Source organism: Eumetopias jubatus, unplaced genomic scaffold (assembly GCF_037043125.1).
Source record: "Eumetopias jubatus isolate StellerSeaLion01/CBP00866 unplaced genomic scaffold, mEumJub1_p1.0 scaffold_2, whole genome shotgun sequence".
Taxonomy (NCBI): Eukaryota; Metazoa; Chordata; class Mammalia; order Carnivora; family Otariidae; genus Eumetopias; species Eumetopias jubatus.
The window spans coordinates 107865963-107882765 of record NW_028274808.1 but is presented as its reverse complement, the minus strand read 5'-3'; the positions used below and the strand labels follow the sequence as shown (position 1 = coordinate 107882765).

Below are 16803 nucleotides of genomic sequence, written 5' to 3'. Positions count from 1 at the left end.
GTTTATATCTTTCAGAGGATAGGGAAGAGCTCAGCAATTAAATCAAGATGGGAAAAGAAGCATGTGATGACGACAGAAGTGTATCAAAGAATATACTTATCACCCTGCTAAAATCTTCAATATTTTAGGTTCCCATAGAGGGCAATATTGTATAAAAGATGGTGAACCAGGAATCTGCCAATTCATCTCTGTTGATGTGCTTTAAAGAAAACTGCTGTTACTATAAATTTGATACTGTAATTCCCCTCAAACTCTGACTAATATAAAAATGATGCATGCAAAAACAGAGCAGAGACTCATCAAAAGCAAAGAAAATTCATTTGGTATCCTACTTACTGGTAGATTACTTGAGTGAATAATCTCCAGTTTCACCTATAAGTGGACTCCATCCCTGAATCTAGGTAGTAGATTGCAATCTATCATATAGTCATTTAGTCTAGTAGAAATATTAATGAAATAGTGCCTTCCTCAATGCCTGGGAAAGAAAGGTAAACTACAAATAAGGTGAAAGCCATGTCTATATTTCAAATCAAGCATCACTGAATCACAAAAATCTCTGTTGTGTAGCGAAAGGGTAGCACATAAGTGAGACCCCAGCTGAGGTGGGAGAGGACAGTGGAAACTAATCAGGGATACAACCATAGTGTAGGGATGTGGTGTGGAGAATGCAAAGTTATGCTTAGCTATGGTTGCTTTGCCATAAGTCCCTTCCCGTCAGAGATACTAAATAAAATTACAACTTGAAGCATTTACCTTCAAATGACTTTTATAGTAACTGCTAATTTGTATTGAGCTTATACTGAAAGCAGTGAAGGAGACATGATCTTATTTTAAGTATCCAATTATTTATAGATTTTAATACACGTGGTGATATGGAGTACATGGAATTATGGGGCATGCTCTGGTGGTCTATCAGCTATGACTCATATACAATTCTGAAAGAGAGATGGCTTTCTATGTTCCCCTTGTTATGGGATGTCCTTTCCAAGATTATTTTGATGATATCATATCAGAAGTACTTTAAGGCTAACATAAATGAATTAAAATGAATAAGATGATAAGTCATATTTCTAGCTCCTTAGTCGTAAGAAACAGAAAACTAGACTTTTTATTTAGGATATCTCTTTGTACATAAAGGTCAAATCAGAGTAGAATGAATTGTTTAGTTCAAGTTGTCATGCTAATCTTTAAAATAAATTTTATTACTTATTAAGCACAACTTTTCAGGTCTAAATAATTTAATATTCCCCAGTCAGCCAAACTAGGGGGTATGTGTGTGTGTGTTTGCAATTAAGCAAAAACTTGTGCCAGATTTCTAACAGTCTGGCTTATATCCCTATCTCATATTTCCAGATTACCTTGGAAGAAGTTTTTCCTCCAGCATTAATCACTATCTGGCCTGGCCCTTCTCTCTTTACTGTTATGGTGATGTATGGAAGGAGGCTATTTGTTAAACTTGATATTCTGTCGCTGCTGTCAGCAGAAGCTTGTTTCAATATGCCTGCTTATATAATACATTCAATACCAAAATTATGTTATCTTCAAATAATTTTTAAAAAGTACTTCAGAACAAAAGATTTTCTCAGATTGTTGTGAGTCTCACAATGATCCTGTGATTAGTATAGTATTGTCTACATTGTACAGGTTAGAACATTGAGACACAAGCAGCAAATCTGGAATCTGCAAGGACAGTCATTGGTTCCTAGCCTTGTTATCTTTTCACTATACCAAAAACTTTCTCTGAATGGATCTAGTCTAGAGAATGATCTTTTATATAACTCTGTAAGTTGGGTGGCCTTTCAGGTGGCCCTTTAAAATCTTATACTCTGTAATACACTAGGTGAAGTATAGATGAGAGAGGAATCAAGCTCTCAATATTTCAATATGGCAAATTAGCCATAATTTGGCAGGATTCAAATTTCAATATCCACTCCACAAATATCTTGTATGCAAAAACCTACCTAGTATCAGAACTGGTCTAAAGGCCTATGTGGCAAGAAGGATTTAAAGCTAGGCTTTAAAAAAACCTAAGAAGTATGGGGAAATCACAGTCACTGAAATATACTAATGGAGAAAATAAAATGGGGGAAATTTGTAAGATTTAATTTTCTGTATACTATCTTTTTTTTATTATGTTAATCACCATACATTACATCATTAGTTTTTGATGTAGTGTTCCATGACTCACTGTTTGCATATAACACCCAGTGCTCCATTCGGTACATGCCCTCTTTAATACCCATCACCAGGCTAATCCATTCTGCCACCCCCTCACCTCCAGAACCCTCAGTTTGCTTCTCAGAGTCCATAGTTCATCTCCCCCTCCAATTCCCCCCCTTCATTTTTCCCGGCCATTTGGATGTCTTCTTTGGAAAATGTCTGTTCATTTCTTCTGCCCATTTCTTGATTGGATCATTTGTTCTTTGGGTGTTGAGTTTAATAAGTTCTTTATAGATTTTGGATACTAGCCCTTTATCTGATATGCCATTTGCAAATATCCTCTCCCATTCTGTGGGTTATCTTTTGGTTTTTTTGACTGTTTCTTTCGCTGTGCAAAAGCTTTTTATCTTGATGAAGTCCCAATAGTTCATTTTCGCCCTTGCTTCCCTTGCCTTTGACAATGTTTCTAGGAAGAAGTTGCTGCGGCTGAGGTCGAAGAGGTTGCTGCCTGTGTTCTCCGTTAGGATGTGGATGGACTCCTGTCTCACATTTAGGTCTTTCATCCATTTTGAGTCTATTTTTGTGTGTGGTATAAGGAAATGGTCCAGTTTCATTCTTCTGCATGTGGCTGTCCAATTTTCCCAACACCATTTATTGAAGAGACTGTCTTTATTCCACTGGACATTCTTTCCTGCTTTGTGGAAGATTAGTTGACCATAGAGGTGAGGGTCCATTTCTGAGCTCTCTCTTCTGTTCCATTGATCTGTGTGTCTGTTTTTGTGCCAGTACCATACTGTCTTGATGATGACAGCTTTGTAATAGAGCTTGAAGTCCGGAATTGTGATGCCACCAGCTTTGCTTTTCTTTTTCAACATTACTCTGGCTATTCGGGGTCTTTTCTTGTTCCATACAAATTTTAGGATTATTTGTTCCATTTCTTTGAAAAAAGATGGTATTTTGATAGGGATTGCATTGAATGTGTAGATTGCTCTGTGTAGCATTGACATCTTCACAATATTTCTTCTTCCAATCCGTGAGCATGGAATGTTTTTCCATTTCTTTGTGTCTTCCTCAATTTCTTTCATGAATATTTTATAGTTTTCTGAGTACAGATTCTTTGCCTCTTTGGTTAGATTTATTCCTAGGTATCTTATGGTTTTGGGCACAATTGTAAATGGAATTGACTTCTTAATTTCTCTTTCTTCTGTCTTGTTGTTGGTGTATAGGAATGCCACTGATTTCTGTGCATTGATTTTATATCTTTCCACTTTACTGAATTCCTGTATGAGTTCTAGCAGTTTTGGGGTGGAGTCTTTGGGGTTTTCCACATAAAGTATCATATCATCTGCAAAGAGTGAGAGTTTGCCTTCTTTGCTGATTCAGATGCCATTGATTTCTTTTTGTTGTCTGATTGCTGTGGCTAGGACTTCTAGTACTATGTTGAATAGCAGTGGTAATAATGGACATCCCTGCCGCGTTCCTGACCTTAGGGGGAAAGCTTTCTGTTTTTCCCCATTGAGAATGATATTCACTGTGGGTTTTTCATAGATGGCTTTTATGATTGAGGTATGTACCCTCTATCCCTATACTCTGAAGAGTTTTGATCAAGAAAGGATGCTGTACTTTGTCAAATGTTTTTTCTGCATCTAGTGAGAGGATCATATGGTTCTTGTCCTTTCTTTTATTAATGTATTGTATCACATTGATTGAACCAACCATGCAGCCCAGGGATAAATCCCACTTGGTCATGGTGAATAATCCTTTAAATGTACTGTTGGATCCTATTGGCTAGTATTTTGGTGAGAATTTTTGCATCCATGTTCATCAAGGATATTGGTCTGTAATTCTTTTTGACGGGTCTTTGACTGGTTTTGGGATCAAGGTAATGGTAACCTCATAAAATGAGTTTGGAAGTTTTCCTTCCAATTTTCTGTATACTTTCATTTAAACTACACAATTTATTTTTCTGGTTTGAAAAAGAGAGGTCAACCAGAGGATTTTTCATATCTACCCATGCTTACTGGTTGTCAAATTATACATACACACACAGACTGAAGCAAGTTTCATAAAACAATTCTTATTATAACTATGTGAAGTGAATTTGATGCTTTCTTTTTGTTCTAGTCCTTTCCTTTTCATTCCATTCCATTCCATTCCATTCCATAAACATTTTAAAATGCTGAACTTCATCTATTAATGTAAATTGTGTGTAATGAGCCATGGCCTGCTTTTGAAAGATACAAATCTGGATTCATTATATATCTGTACAATACTGAATATAAAAAAGATCAAGTAATTTCCATGTTTTTATGATTGGAGATTTCCCCCTAATTTTTCCATTTAGCTATTTTTATAACCTTAAGAGAACACCTTTAGTATTTCACAAAGTGACTATCAATGGATCATGTTATTCTTTGGAGAATATAGAGCCAAAGAGACAGACCAGGTTAAATATAAAGACAGAAACAAATGGAGCTTTCAATTATACACTTATAACATTGGCCTCTTAATGTAGAGAACAACAGAATAACTAACATATTAATACTCTGTAGGACTTTAATTGTTTGCAATTATAAATTTATAGACAAACACTTAGAAATCCCAAACTTTCAATTACAGGGAGAAACGAGTTGCCAAAAAGCCATGGAAGGAAGCACTCTCTATTTTTTTCATTATTATTTGTGGGAAAACAGAAGTCTATATTTCATTGCATCATAGAAATCTTACTGCTACCTTATAATGCTAGGATGATTTGAGAGTGCCACTAATAAGCTCATTTTAGTTGTGTACTGTCTATAGTGACAGTATTTCCAACCCAACTCTAAAGTTAACAAACAAACAATACTTTTCTTTTGTGAAATGTGCAGCTATAATTTGAGGGAAAAAAAAAAAATCAGTGCTTCAAAATTCAAAAAAAAATGTAGTGGAATGCATTATTGACCCTACTTCTTTATTCCTGTCAGTATTAAAGCCCTTTGTCATGTGACTTTGTAGTTCCTCCCAATAAAAGGGTTACCTTATTTTCCCATCCTTTCACTTTCAGTTCTGCTACATGAGGGGTCTGGGCCAATAGAATGATGAGAAAGTGATATTATGCTAATTCCAAGCTGAGGCCTGAGAGACGTTCTGTGTTTCTACTTACTCTCTTGGAACTCCATTACTACTATAAGAAAGCAATATCTGCCTGGCATGTGGATTAACATTGCCCAGCTAAGATGTCCTAGCCAAGTCCAGCTTAAAACGGAGTCCCTAGCTGACCTGTAGGTGAATAAGCAAGCCTAGTACACACTAGCAGAACCTAGCCACATCAGCTGATTCATGAGCAATACAGAACAGAGACAGAGGCAACTTTAGGTGTCAGTTAAATAATTCTGTAAAACAAACTACCTGAAATTCAGAAGCTTAAGTGTACATTTATTTTATCCCTTAAAATTGTGCAAATTTGGATTTCTAAGTGTTTATCTGAAACCTCATAACCAAAAATTGTAGTACTAAGGTGAATTAATTACTGTATTATCTATTCTATTATGTATGTAATGAGGGCAATACTAATATGTTGTAACTCAGAGCTCCATTTATTTTCATGTCCATTGCATTAATCCAGTTTGCCTCTGAGGGCTTGACCTTCCTTCATTCAAATTTTTAAAAAATATCAAGGTCAAGCTGGAATAAGACCTGGGATAGGACATGGATAATGTAAATGTCAGCATTTATAGACACAATGAATTGAGGATTAAGAATAACAGTAAGAGAAAAGGGAGAAGAGGAGTAAATAAGAACAGAATAGAAATGATGTTGTACCTCGGGATAATGATTCTAGCACATTGAATGAGCCTGTATCTTCTAAGCAATTTACTCTTATTAACTCACTTAATCCCCCCGGAAAAACCTGCCTGATAAGAATACAAAGGAAAATATTGGAACACAAAATGGTTAAGTATCTAGGTTGTATCAAGTATCAAACTTGTAGGTTTGGCCTCTGAACTTGCTTTGTCCAGCTCCTGAGCCCACGGTTTTAACCTCATGCTACTCAGATAGAAAGAACAGCAGCAACCAGTTTTGCTAAAATGGCATAACTGTTGACTCTTTCACCCCATACTTTTCAAAACACTATTAAATCTTCCAATGACTTATATTTCAAAATGTCTGAATTATGAGACACAGAACAGTATCATAGTGGAAAACAAACCAAAACATTAAATCATTGCTCAGATAAATTTAGAGGCAATTCACTAAAGGAAGGAAAAGCCCTCCCAGACAACAATCAATAAATTGAATAAATCAATAGCAAATTAAAGAGAATTCCAGAATAAAATTTTAAGAATGTATCTAGTCATATGAGAAGCTTATAAGTAAACCTATAAAATCTGGTTTAACATGGAGAGTTCTAGTTAATTCCTGTTTTGGGGCTTCCTGTCTCCCTGGCTTAGCATTTTCCTGGATTTTGCATTTTCTTTAAACAAAATGTAAATATTAATAGCTCAATAAGCCAGGATGATATTGGTGGACTCCCACTTGCTATGCCAGCTTCTGCCATATTCTCTTGTATCATGTCAGACATACATACAAAACAGAGGTTACTTTAAAATGTGGTTAAATATGAGAAACTATTAGTAATAAGGCACTTCTTTTCTGTCTTTTCTTGGACTAGTCCAGTCTCAACTTAACTCCCACCTCTCTTTTGAGCTCAGCATTCAGAATATTTGCTGATATAATGAAGGTGTTTAGGTACTAGTAGTCAAGAACCTAATTTATGCTGCTGGGATGCTTTGGAGAATGCTGAAGCCCACCAGATGCATGAAGTCACCAGAATGCCAGTCAGTTGGATTAGTGGGAAGCAGAATTTATATCTTTGTAAATGTGAAATATATTTTGGGTAATAAAGAGCCCTACCGTAGGGTTTAAAGAGATTATAAAGAGTAGTTAAAATATTCTTGCTAAGGTGGTTTTGCAATATATTTTATGCCATAATGTGAACTATTTATACTTCTACTTGAAAATGCTTTTTTATTTTGCAAGACTGCTTTTCTGCAACAATGAGATAAAGTTCATATACAGTAAAAAAAGTATTTTACTTATTTTTTTCAAAAAATGTTGATAAAGTGTCAACATTTATCATCTGCTCAGTCTATTGTGGTATCATTTCCTTTTAAGACAACCACTCCAAATCTGCTATGTTAGCTCTAGGATCTATTTAAAACATTATAGTTAATTTAATTAGAATGTACCCCATGATGAGAATTTATCACATAGAGCTTCAGAAAGGCATTTACATATCATTTTGTGAGGTGGGAGTTTTCATTTAGATCATATATCTTCTCCTAAATTGACTTTTATTATTTTCAATGAAAGTTCTCTTCTGTATGAAATGAGATCTCTTATGTCAGTATTGGCCCTCTAGAAGAAAAATAATAACACAAAAAGTTAAATGATGTCATTTGAAGACAGTGCATTCAGGGATTTTTTTTTAAGATTTATTCATTTATTTTAGAGAGAGAGAGTGCTAGTGGGGGGGAGGAGCAGAGAGGAAAAGAGAAGGAGGGGAAAGAATCTTAGGCAGACTCCCCATACTAAGTGGGAAGCCTGACTTGGGGCTCCATCCCACGACACCAAGATCATGACCTGAGCTGAAACCAAAAGTTGGACACTCAACCAACTGAGATACCCACCCAGGCACCCCACACATTCAGGGATTTAAAATATAAATCAGAAAATTTAAATCTATTAATGGTTCAAATTTTTTCTTTCCAGTTCTTGGAGTCAAAATAAAGCTACTGAAAGTTAATGTGACACTTTGAGAAGGGAGGTGGGTGGGGGATGGGTTTATTGATAAGAGAGGTTAAGGAGTACACTTGTGATGAGCACTGCATGATACATGGAAGTGTTAAATCAGCATACTGTACACCCGAAACTAATATTACATTGTTTGTTAACTAGCCGAAATTAAATAAATACTTAAAAAAAGAAAGTTAATGTGACACTTGATATTACTGTAAATGTTCTTATAAACTCAATTAAACTCAATACTGAAGATAACAGTAATGTATTTTACAGTTAAAAGTGCAAATTTTGGTACAGCAAAGCATCATGGCAGAACAATGTTTTACTAAAATAAGTAAAAAAATAATTGAAATGTACTTGAAGTCAGTTGTGGTGCATACATAATTCACAATTCTAAACAACATCCAATATTTTCCAAATGTAAAGAGAATGTGTACTTATTATAATTTCCAAATATTTGTATATTTGTAAGGGAGCTGATATCTGATGAACATTACATATATATTGCACATATATGTAAATTTATATAATGATATGTGCTTTTTCTCTTTGTTGCATGCCATCAATCAAATTTTAGAGAAGTTTAGGCCTTTGAAGAACTATTTTATAAAACAACTTAAATGCTGTACAATGGTATTCAATATTTTTTAATGAATTAGTCCTCCATATTTTGTTTGAATCTTTTTCTAATGCATTCAGAGAACTTGAATAAAGTGTTTCAAGAATGGAATACCAAAAATTCTTCAACTTTCAAGATTTACTGACATAATTATTAACTACAAAATTACAAACAGAAAAACTTTTAAGATTAAGCTCTACAAAGGCAAGAGTGTTATTAAATAAATCAAGTTATATGAGCTCAGTGTTTACAAAATTGAGTTTTTGAATTATATAATTGTACGTTGCAGTGTCTTGACTTGTAGGAAGAACTTTTGGCTTTTCTATTTCATTGAATACATTTATATTCTATATTGGAATGGGATAAAATGGTAATCGATTATACTAAAGCATCTAAATTTGTTGAAACAGACAAAATAATCACAACTAGCAACAGCTTTTCTTGAAATAAAAAGCTGTTGCCCTGAAAAATATCAAAAGACTGTACTTTTCAAAATATTATCTACTCTATTTAAAAACAGAATAGAGAAGAGCCTTCATTTAGGAGGTATTTCAACATCCCAGACAGAATACTTTCTCAATTAAAAATAACTTGGTTTGCAGAGAAGAGTTAATTAAAAGTGTGAACGATTAGAATTTATTAATTATAAAATGCAACCCTAAAATGATTGCAAGAGATGTTTTAAAAAATTTTAAATGTCATTATAGAAGTGTATTTGGAGAAAAATATTTATGACACATTAAAGTTAGGGCTAAGAAACTGAAGTACATGAATATGTATTGATAATTATAATCTGATTGTTACTTTTATCATTATGAAGAGGGGTTTTTTTTAGATTTATTTATTTATTTGAGAGAGAGAGAGAGAGAGCGTGTGAGCAGAGGGAGGAACAGAGGAAGAAGGGCAAGCAGACTCCGTGCTGAGCATGGAGTGTGATGCATGGCTCGATCTTGGGACCCTAAGATCATGACCTGAGCTGAAATTGAGTAGGATGCCCGACCAACTGAGCCACCCAGATGCCGCTCATTATGAAGAGGTTTTTAAAAAAGTTTGCTTTAATGAACATAATATATATATGTTAACTTTAACATTTTTGGAATAAATTTATTTTTGAAAATCCTTTCTGAATAGGATGCTTTTATAGGTCTACTAATTTATAAAACTAATTTGTTGGCTGATAAATATATATTTCATGCTGTATAGTTTTTGTTATTTTTAGTGCATCCTTGCATTCCTTAAAGTATTGTGGTATAGGTGTTAAATAACATCTTTGATGCATAGGAAATGCGTAAGTTGAGTCCCAGTGAACATTCTTAGTGAAATTCAAGGATCTCTCACATTGTGCTGCAGGAGCATATTTACTATGTTTTCCTGAATACAAATATCCTTAGTCAATGCTTAAAGGCTCTGGTCACCTCTGCAGGCTCTCTCACAAAAGAAAAGTTTCTATTATAATTAATCTAACTCCATACTCACATGTTATTCTTAGTCAATTAAATTTGAGATAAGACATCATCCAATCTCTTGTTGGCATGAAAAATGAAATTAGGAATGTATTGCAGCAGAGTAAAAACCTAGTCCAGTGATTCAGAAGACATGGATTCTTAGGTCTGATTCTGTAAACAAACTGGACCTTGGATTTTAGCATGTTTGGACATGTTTCCTGAAGTCATGAAAACTTCTACATCCAAACACTTTCCAGTCTACAATACAGCATTATCACGCTACTACTCCAGGAAATAGTTCTGCCCAGTAAGGTAAAAGTTGCAAATGACTTTACTATTTGTTTAAGGGACTTCCCAACAGACCCATTTAGATGAACATCAAAGTGTTTAACTTTTTAATAAGTAACAACAAATGATTGTTTACTCTCCAAAATTCCTTTAATTCTTGGTCTCAAAATCAGAACTACGATGTTTGTAATAATCTTAAACTATAATGTTATGATCCTTACCCAATGCCAATCAAGACCTCTTCAGTCTCCACACTCCTCCACTGCAAAATCTTATCAATGTCCAAACATCATCCTTTCCTCTGAGACAACACCACAACTGTCCAAGTTGTGCTCTCCTTGATTATCATTGGTTAATACTTCTAATGAGGTACAGAAGTCTTCCTGCCATTGTTGGGAATTTCATATTATATGTAGCTTTAATATTGCTTATATACACCCTGAAGAGGATATCTAGCATTATACAATTAATCAATTAATTTCTTAGAAAAGTTTTTTTTTTTTTTTTTTTTAAATCACAAAACAGTGTTTTGAAGGACTTCCGAAGGACCAGAGTAACACTGGTGGATGGAACTGGACACTCTGAATTTGATTTTAAAAGATTCAAATTGCTTAAGAAAATATTCTTTGTGAAAAATAAGATGGAATTCAGCATTTTGACAGGAGAAATCTAGGTGCATTATCACTGAAATGACATCTACTCAATGATGTGAAAAAACAATTGATATTTCAGAGAAACTATATGAAATGAGGTAACTATGATAAAAAATTTTTGCCTTTGAAAACTTTTCTTTTTTTCTTTTTTCTTTTTTTAATATTATGTTCAGGGGCGCCTGGGTGGTTCAGTTGGTTAAGCGACTGCCTTTGGCTCAGGTCATGATCCTGGAGTCCCGGGATCGAGTCCAGCATCGGGCTCCCTGCTCAGTGGGGAGTCTGCTTCTCCCTCTGACCCTCCCCCCTCTCATGCTCTCTCTCTCTCTCTCTCTCCATTCTCTCTCTCTCAAATAAATAAATAAAATCTTTAAAAAAATATTATGTTCAGTTAGCCAGCATATAGCACATCATTAGTTTTTGATGTAATGTTCAATGATTCATTAGTTGCAGATAACACCCAGTGCTCATCACATCATATGTCCTCCTTAATGCCCATCACCGGATTATCCCATCCCCTCACCCACCTCCCTTTCTTCAACCCTTAGTTTGTTTCCCAGAGTCAAGAGTTTCTCATGGTTTGTCTCCATCTCTGATTTCTTCCCAGTTTTCCCTCCCTTCCCCTGTGGTCCTCTGCACTATTCCTTATGATCCACATATTAGTGAGACCATATGATAATTGCCTTTCTCTGCTTGACTTAATTCACTTAGCATAATCCCCTCCAGTTCCATCCATGTCAATGCAAATGGTAGGTATTCATCTTTTCTGATGGCTGAGTAGTATTCCACTGTATATATGACCCACATCTTCTTTATCCATTCAGCTGGTTAAAGGACATCTCGATTCCTTCCACAGTTTGGCTATTGTGGACATTGCTGCTATGAACATGGGGGTGCAGGTGCTCCTTCTTTTCACTACATCTGTATCTGTGGGGTAAATACCTAGTAGTGCAATTGCTGGGTCATAGGGTAAGTCTACTTTTAACTTCTTGAGGAACCTCCATACTGTTTTCCAGAGTGGCTGTACCAGCTCGCATTTTCAACAACAGTATAAGAGGGTTCCCTTTCTCCACACCCTCTCCAACATTTGTTGTTTCCTGTCTTGTTAATTTTAGCCATTCTAACTGATGTAAGGTGGTATCTCTGTGGTTTTGATTTGTATTTCCTGGTGGCTAGTGATATTGAATATTTTTTCATATGTCTGTTAGCCATTTGTATGTCTGCTTTGGAGAAATGTCTGTTCGTGTTTCCTGCCCATTTCTTTTTTTTTTTTTTCCTGCCCATTTCTTGACTGGATTGTTTTTTGAGTGTTGAGTTTGAAAAGTTCTTTATAGATCTTGGATACCAGCCCTTTCTCTCTATTGTCATTATCTGTATCTTCTCCCATTCTGTGAGTTGCCTCTTAGTTTTGTTGACTTAGTTTTGTTGACTGTTTCCTTTGCTGTGTAGAAGCTTTTTGTCTTGATGAAGATCCAAAGCTTTTGTTTCCCTTGCCTTTAGAGACATGTCTTGAAAGAAGTTTCTGTGGCCAGTGCCAAAGAGACTACCTATGTTCTCCTCTAGGATTTTGATGGATTCCTGTCTCACACTGAGGTCATTCATCCATTTTGAGTTTGTCTTTGTGTATGGTGTTAAAAGAAGGGTCCAGTTTAATTCTTTTGCGTGTGACTGTACAATTTTCCCAGCACCATTTATTGAAGAGACAGTCTTTTTTCCATTGGATATTCTTTCCTGCTTTGTCAAAGATTAGTTGACCATAGAGTTGAGGGTCTGTATCTGGGCTTTCTATTCTTTTCATTGATCTATGTGTCTGCTTTTGTGCCAATACCACGCTGTCTTAATGATCATAGCTTTGCAATAGAGCTTGAAGTTAAGCATCATGATGTCCCCAGCTGAAGTTTTCTTTTTCAGCATTCCCCTGGCGATTTGGGGTCCTTTCTGGTTCCATACAAATTTTAGGATTGTTTTTTCCAGCTCTGTGAAAAATGTCAGTAGTATTTTGATAGAAATTGCATTGAAGTGTAGATTGCTCTGGGTGGAATAGACATTTTAACAATGTTCATTCTTCTAATCCATGAGCATGGAATGCTTTTCTGTCTCTTTGTGTATTCCTCAATTTCTTTCATAACTGTACTATAGTTTATAGAGTATAGATCCTTTACCTCTTTGGGTAGTTTTATTCCTAGGCATCTTCTGGTTTTTGGTGCTATATATTAAGGAATTGATTCCCTAATTTCTCTTTCCTTACTTACATTGTTAGTGTATAGAAATGCAACTGATTTCTGTGCAGTGATTTTGTATCCTGCCATGTTGCTTAATTGCTGTGTGAGTTCTAGTAATTTGGGGGTGGAGTGTTTTGGGTTTTCCACATAAGTTATCATATCATCTGTGAAGAGAGAGAGTTTGACTTTTACTTTGCCAATTTGAATGCCTTTTATTTCTTTTGTTGTTTGATTGCTGAGGCTAGGATTTCTAGTACTATGTTGAATAATAACGGTGAGAGTGGCATCCCTGTTGTGTTCCTGACCTTAAGGAAAAAATTCTCAATTTTTCACCATTGAGAATGATATTCTGAATGGCTCAGTAGGTTGGGTGTCTGCCTTTGGCTCGGGTCATGGTCCTGGCGTCCTGAGATCGCGCCCCACGTCAGGATCCCTGCTCAGTGGGGAGCCTGCTTCTCCCTTTGCCCCTCCCCCGGTTCATGCTCTTTCTCTCAAATGAATAAATAAAATCTTAAAAAAAATAAATGTTTGGTAGAATTCCCCAGAGAAACCATCTGGCACTGGGCTCTTGTTTTTAGGGAGGTTTTTGATTACTGCTTCAATTTCCTTACTGGCTATTGTTCTGTTCAGATTGTCTATTTCTTCCTGTTTCAGTCTTAGTAGTTTATAAGATTCCAGGAATGCATCCATTTCTTCCAGATTGCTTACTTTGTTGGCATATATTTGCTGGTAATAATTTCTAATAATTGTTTATATTTCCTTGGTGTTAGTTTGATCTCTCTCCTTTCATTCATGATTTTATTGATTTGGGTCCTTTCCCTTTCCTTTTGGATAAGTCTGGCTGGAGGTTTATTGATTTTATTAATTCTTTCAAAAAACCAGCTTCTAGTTTTGTTGATCTGATCTACTGTTTTTCTGGTTTCTATTTCATTGATTTCTGCTCTAATCTTTATTATTTCTCTTCTCCTGCTTGGTTTAGGCTTTTTTTTGCTGTTCTTTCTACAGGTCCTTTAGGTGTAAGGTTAGCTTGTGTATTTGGGATTTTTCTAATTTTTTGAGAGAGTCTTGGATGGCTATGTATTTCCCTCTTAGGACCACGTTCGCAGTATCCCATAGGTTTTGGAATGATGTATTTTCATTCTCATTAGTTTCAGTGAATTGTTTAAATTCTTCTTTAATTTCCTGGTTGACCCAATCATTCTTTGGCAGGATGCTCTTTTACTTCCAAGTGTTTGAATTCCTTCCAAATTTCTTCTTGTGGTTGAATTCCAGTTTCAAAGCATTGTGGTCTGAAAATATGCAGAGAATAATCTCAATCTTTTGGTATCAGTTGAGACTTGATTTGTGAACCAATATGTGGTCTATTCTGGAGAAAGTTCCATGTGTGCTCAAGAAGAGTGAGTATTCTGTTCTTTTAGGGTGGAATGTACTGTATATATCTATGAGGTAGTCTGGTCCAGTGTGTCATTCAAAGCTCTTATTTCTTTGTTGATCTTCTGCTTAGATGATCTGTCCATTGCTGTGAGTGTTGAGGTCTCCTACCATTAATGTATTATTATCAATATGTTTGTTTAGAGTGCTTGTTGTTGCAGTCTTGGTGACACTGACAAACTGGAGCTTTCTGCGACCACCCGATTGAAGGAAGGGTGCACTGATCGGTGGACAGCTTTAGTGATTGGCCCTCCGTTCTCATTCCCAATTAGAAGCAGAGTCCTGAGCACTGACCAGCATGAGCAACATCTACATCCAGGAGCCTCCCACCAACGGGAAGGTTTTATTGAAAACTACAGCTGGAGATATTGACATAGAGTTGTGGTCAAAAGAAGCTCCTAAAGCTTGCAGAAATTTCATTCAGCTTTGTTTGGAAGCATATTATGACAACACCATTTTTCATAGAGTTGTACCTGGTTTTATAGTCCAAGGGGGAGATCCTACTGGCACAGGGACTGGTGGAGAGTCTATCTATGGAGCCCCATTCAAGGATGAATTCCACTCATGGTTACGTTTTAATCAGAGAGGACTGGTTGCCATGGCAAATGCTCGTCCTCATGATAATGGCAGCCAGTTTTTCTTTACACTGGGTCGAGCAGATGAACTCAACAATAAGCATACCATTTTTGGAAAGGTCACAGGGGATACAGTATATAACATGCTGCGGTTGACAGAAGTTGACGTAGATGAGGAAGAAAGACCACGTAATCCACACAGAATAAGAAGCTGTGAGGTTTTGTTTAATCCTTTTGATGACATCATTCCAAGAGAAATAAAAAAGTCAAAAAAAGAGAAACCAGAGGAAGAAGTAAAGAAATTGAAGCCTAAAGGCACAAAAAATTTTAGTTTACTTTCATTTGGAGAGGAAGCTGAAGAAGAAGAGGAGGAAGTAAATCGAGTCAGTCAGAGCATGAAGGGAAAAAGCAAAAGTAGTCATGACTTGCTTAAGGATGATCCCCATCTCAGTTCTGTTCCAGCCGTTGGAAGTGAAAAAGGTGATGCAGTAGGAGATTCAGCTAATGATGGAGAATATGAAGGTGTAGAGCATGATGAATATATTGATGGTGATGAGAAGAATCTAATGAGAGAAAGAATTGCAAAAAAGTTAAAAAAGGACACAAGTGGAAATGTTAAGTCAGCTGGAGAGGGAGAAGTGAAGAAATCAGTTAGCCGCAGTGAGGAGCTCAGAAAAGAAGCAAGACAGTTAAAGCGGGAACCCTTAGCAGCAAAACAAAAGAAAGTAGAAAATGCAGCAAAACAAGCAGAAAAGAAAAGTGAAGAGGAAGAAACTGCTCCTGATGGTGCTGTTGCAGAATACAGAAGAGAAAAGCAAAAATATGAAGCTCTGAGGAAGCAACAGGCAAAGAAGGGAACTTCTCGGGAAGACCAGACCCTGGCGCTGCTGAACCAGTTTAAATCTAAACTCACTCAAGCAATTGCTGAAACTCCTGAGAATGACATTTCTGAAGCAGAAGTAGAAGATGACGAAGGATGGATGTCGCATGTACTTCAGTTTGAGGATAAAACCAGAAAAGTGAAAGATGCAAGCATGCAAGATTCAGACACATTTGAAATCTATGATCCTCGAAATCCAGTGAATAAGAGAAGACGAGAAGAAAGCAAAAAGCTGATGAGAGAGAAAAAGGAAAGAAGATAAAATAACAGTAATGTTAACTAGAACTAGCTAGAAATGTGCCTGCAATAAGTGGCCTTATAACAGCCCTTGTTCCCAACAGCATCACTTATAAGGGTGTGAAAAGAAGTATTTTCAAACCTGTTGTCTGGTTTTGAAGAACAATTATCTTGTTATGTAAATTGTGGAATGATTTAAGCAAATGTTTTTGGTTACTGGTACATGCTTTTTTTCCCCTCCATTTGACCTTTTATAGTGCAAAATCTGAAATAAAATAACTTTCCTGCCAGTTTACATGTTAACTATTTGCAGACTGCCAGCCAGTGTGTCTTTTTATCCTAAAATATGTGAAGGCTTTGTTTTTAAGATTTTTTTCAAAAGAAGTTCTTGCAAAAAAGAATACTTAAGGGAAAGCTCCCTGGCATCTGTTACCACATTACTAAATTTAGAATATAATAAAAAAATACATAATATCAATATGTTTGTTTATATACATACAAACATATATATATAT

The 16803-nt window shown here is 35.8% G+C and overlaps 1 pseudogene; it reads left to right on the top strand.

Annotated features, from left to right (window-relative positions):
- The first annotated feature begins 14764 nt into the window (after nucleotides 1–14764).
- Nucleotides 14765–16593, top strand: LOC114196658 (spliceosome-associated protein CWC27 homolog pseudogene; annotated as a pseudogene).
- The last annotated feature ends 210 nt before the right edge of the window (nucleotides 16594–16803 follow it).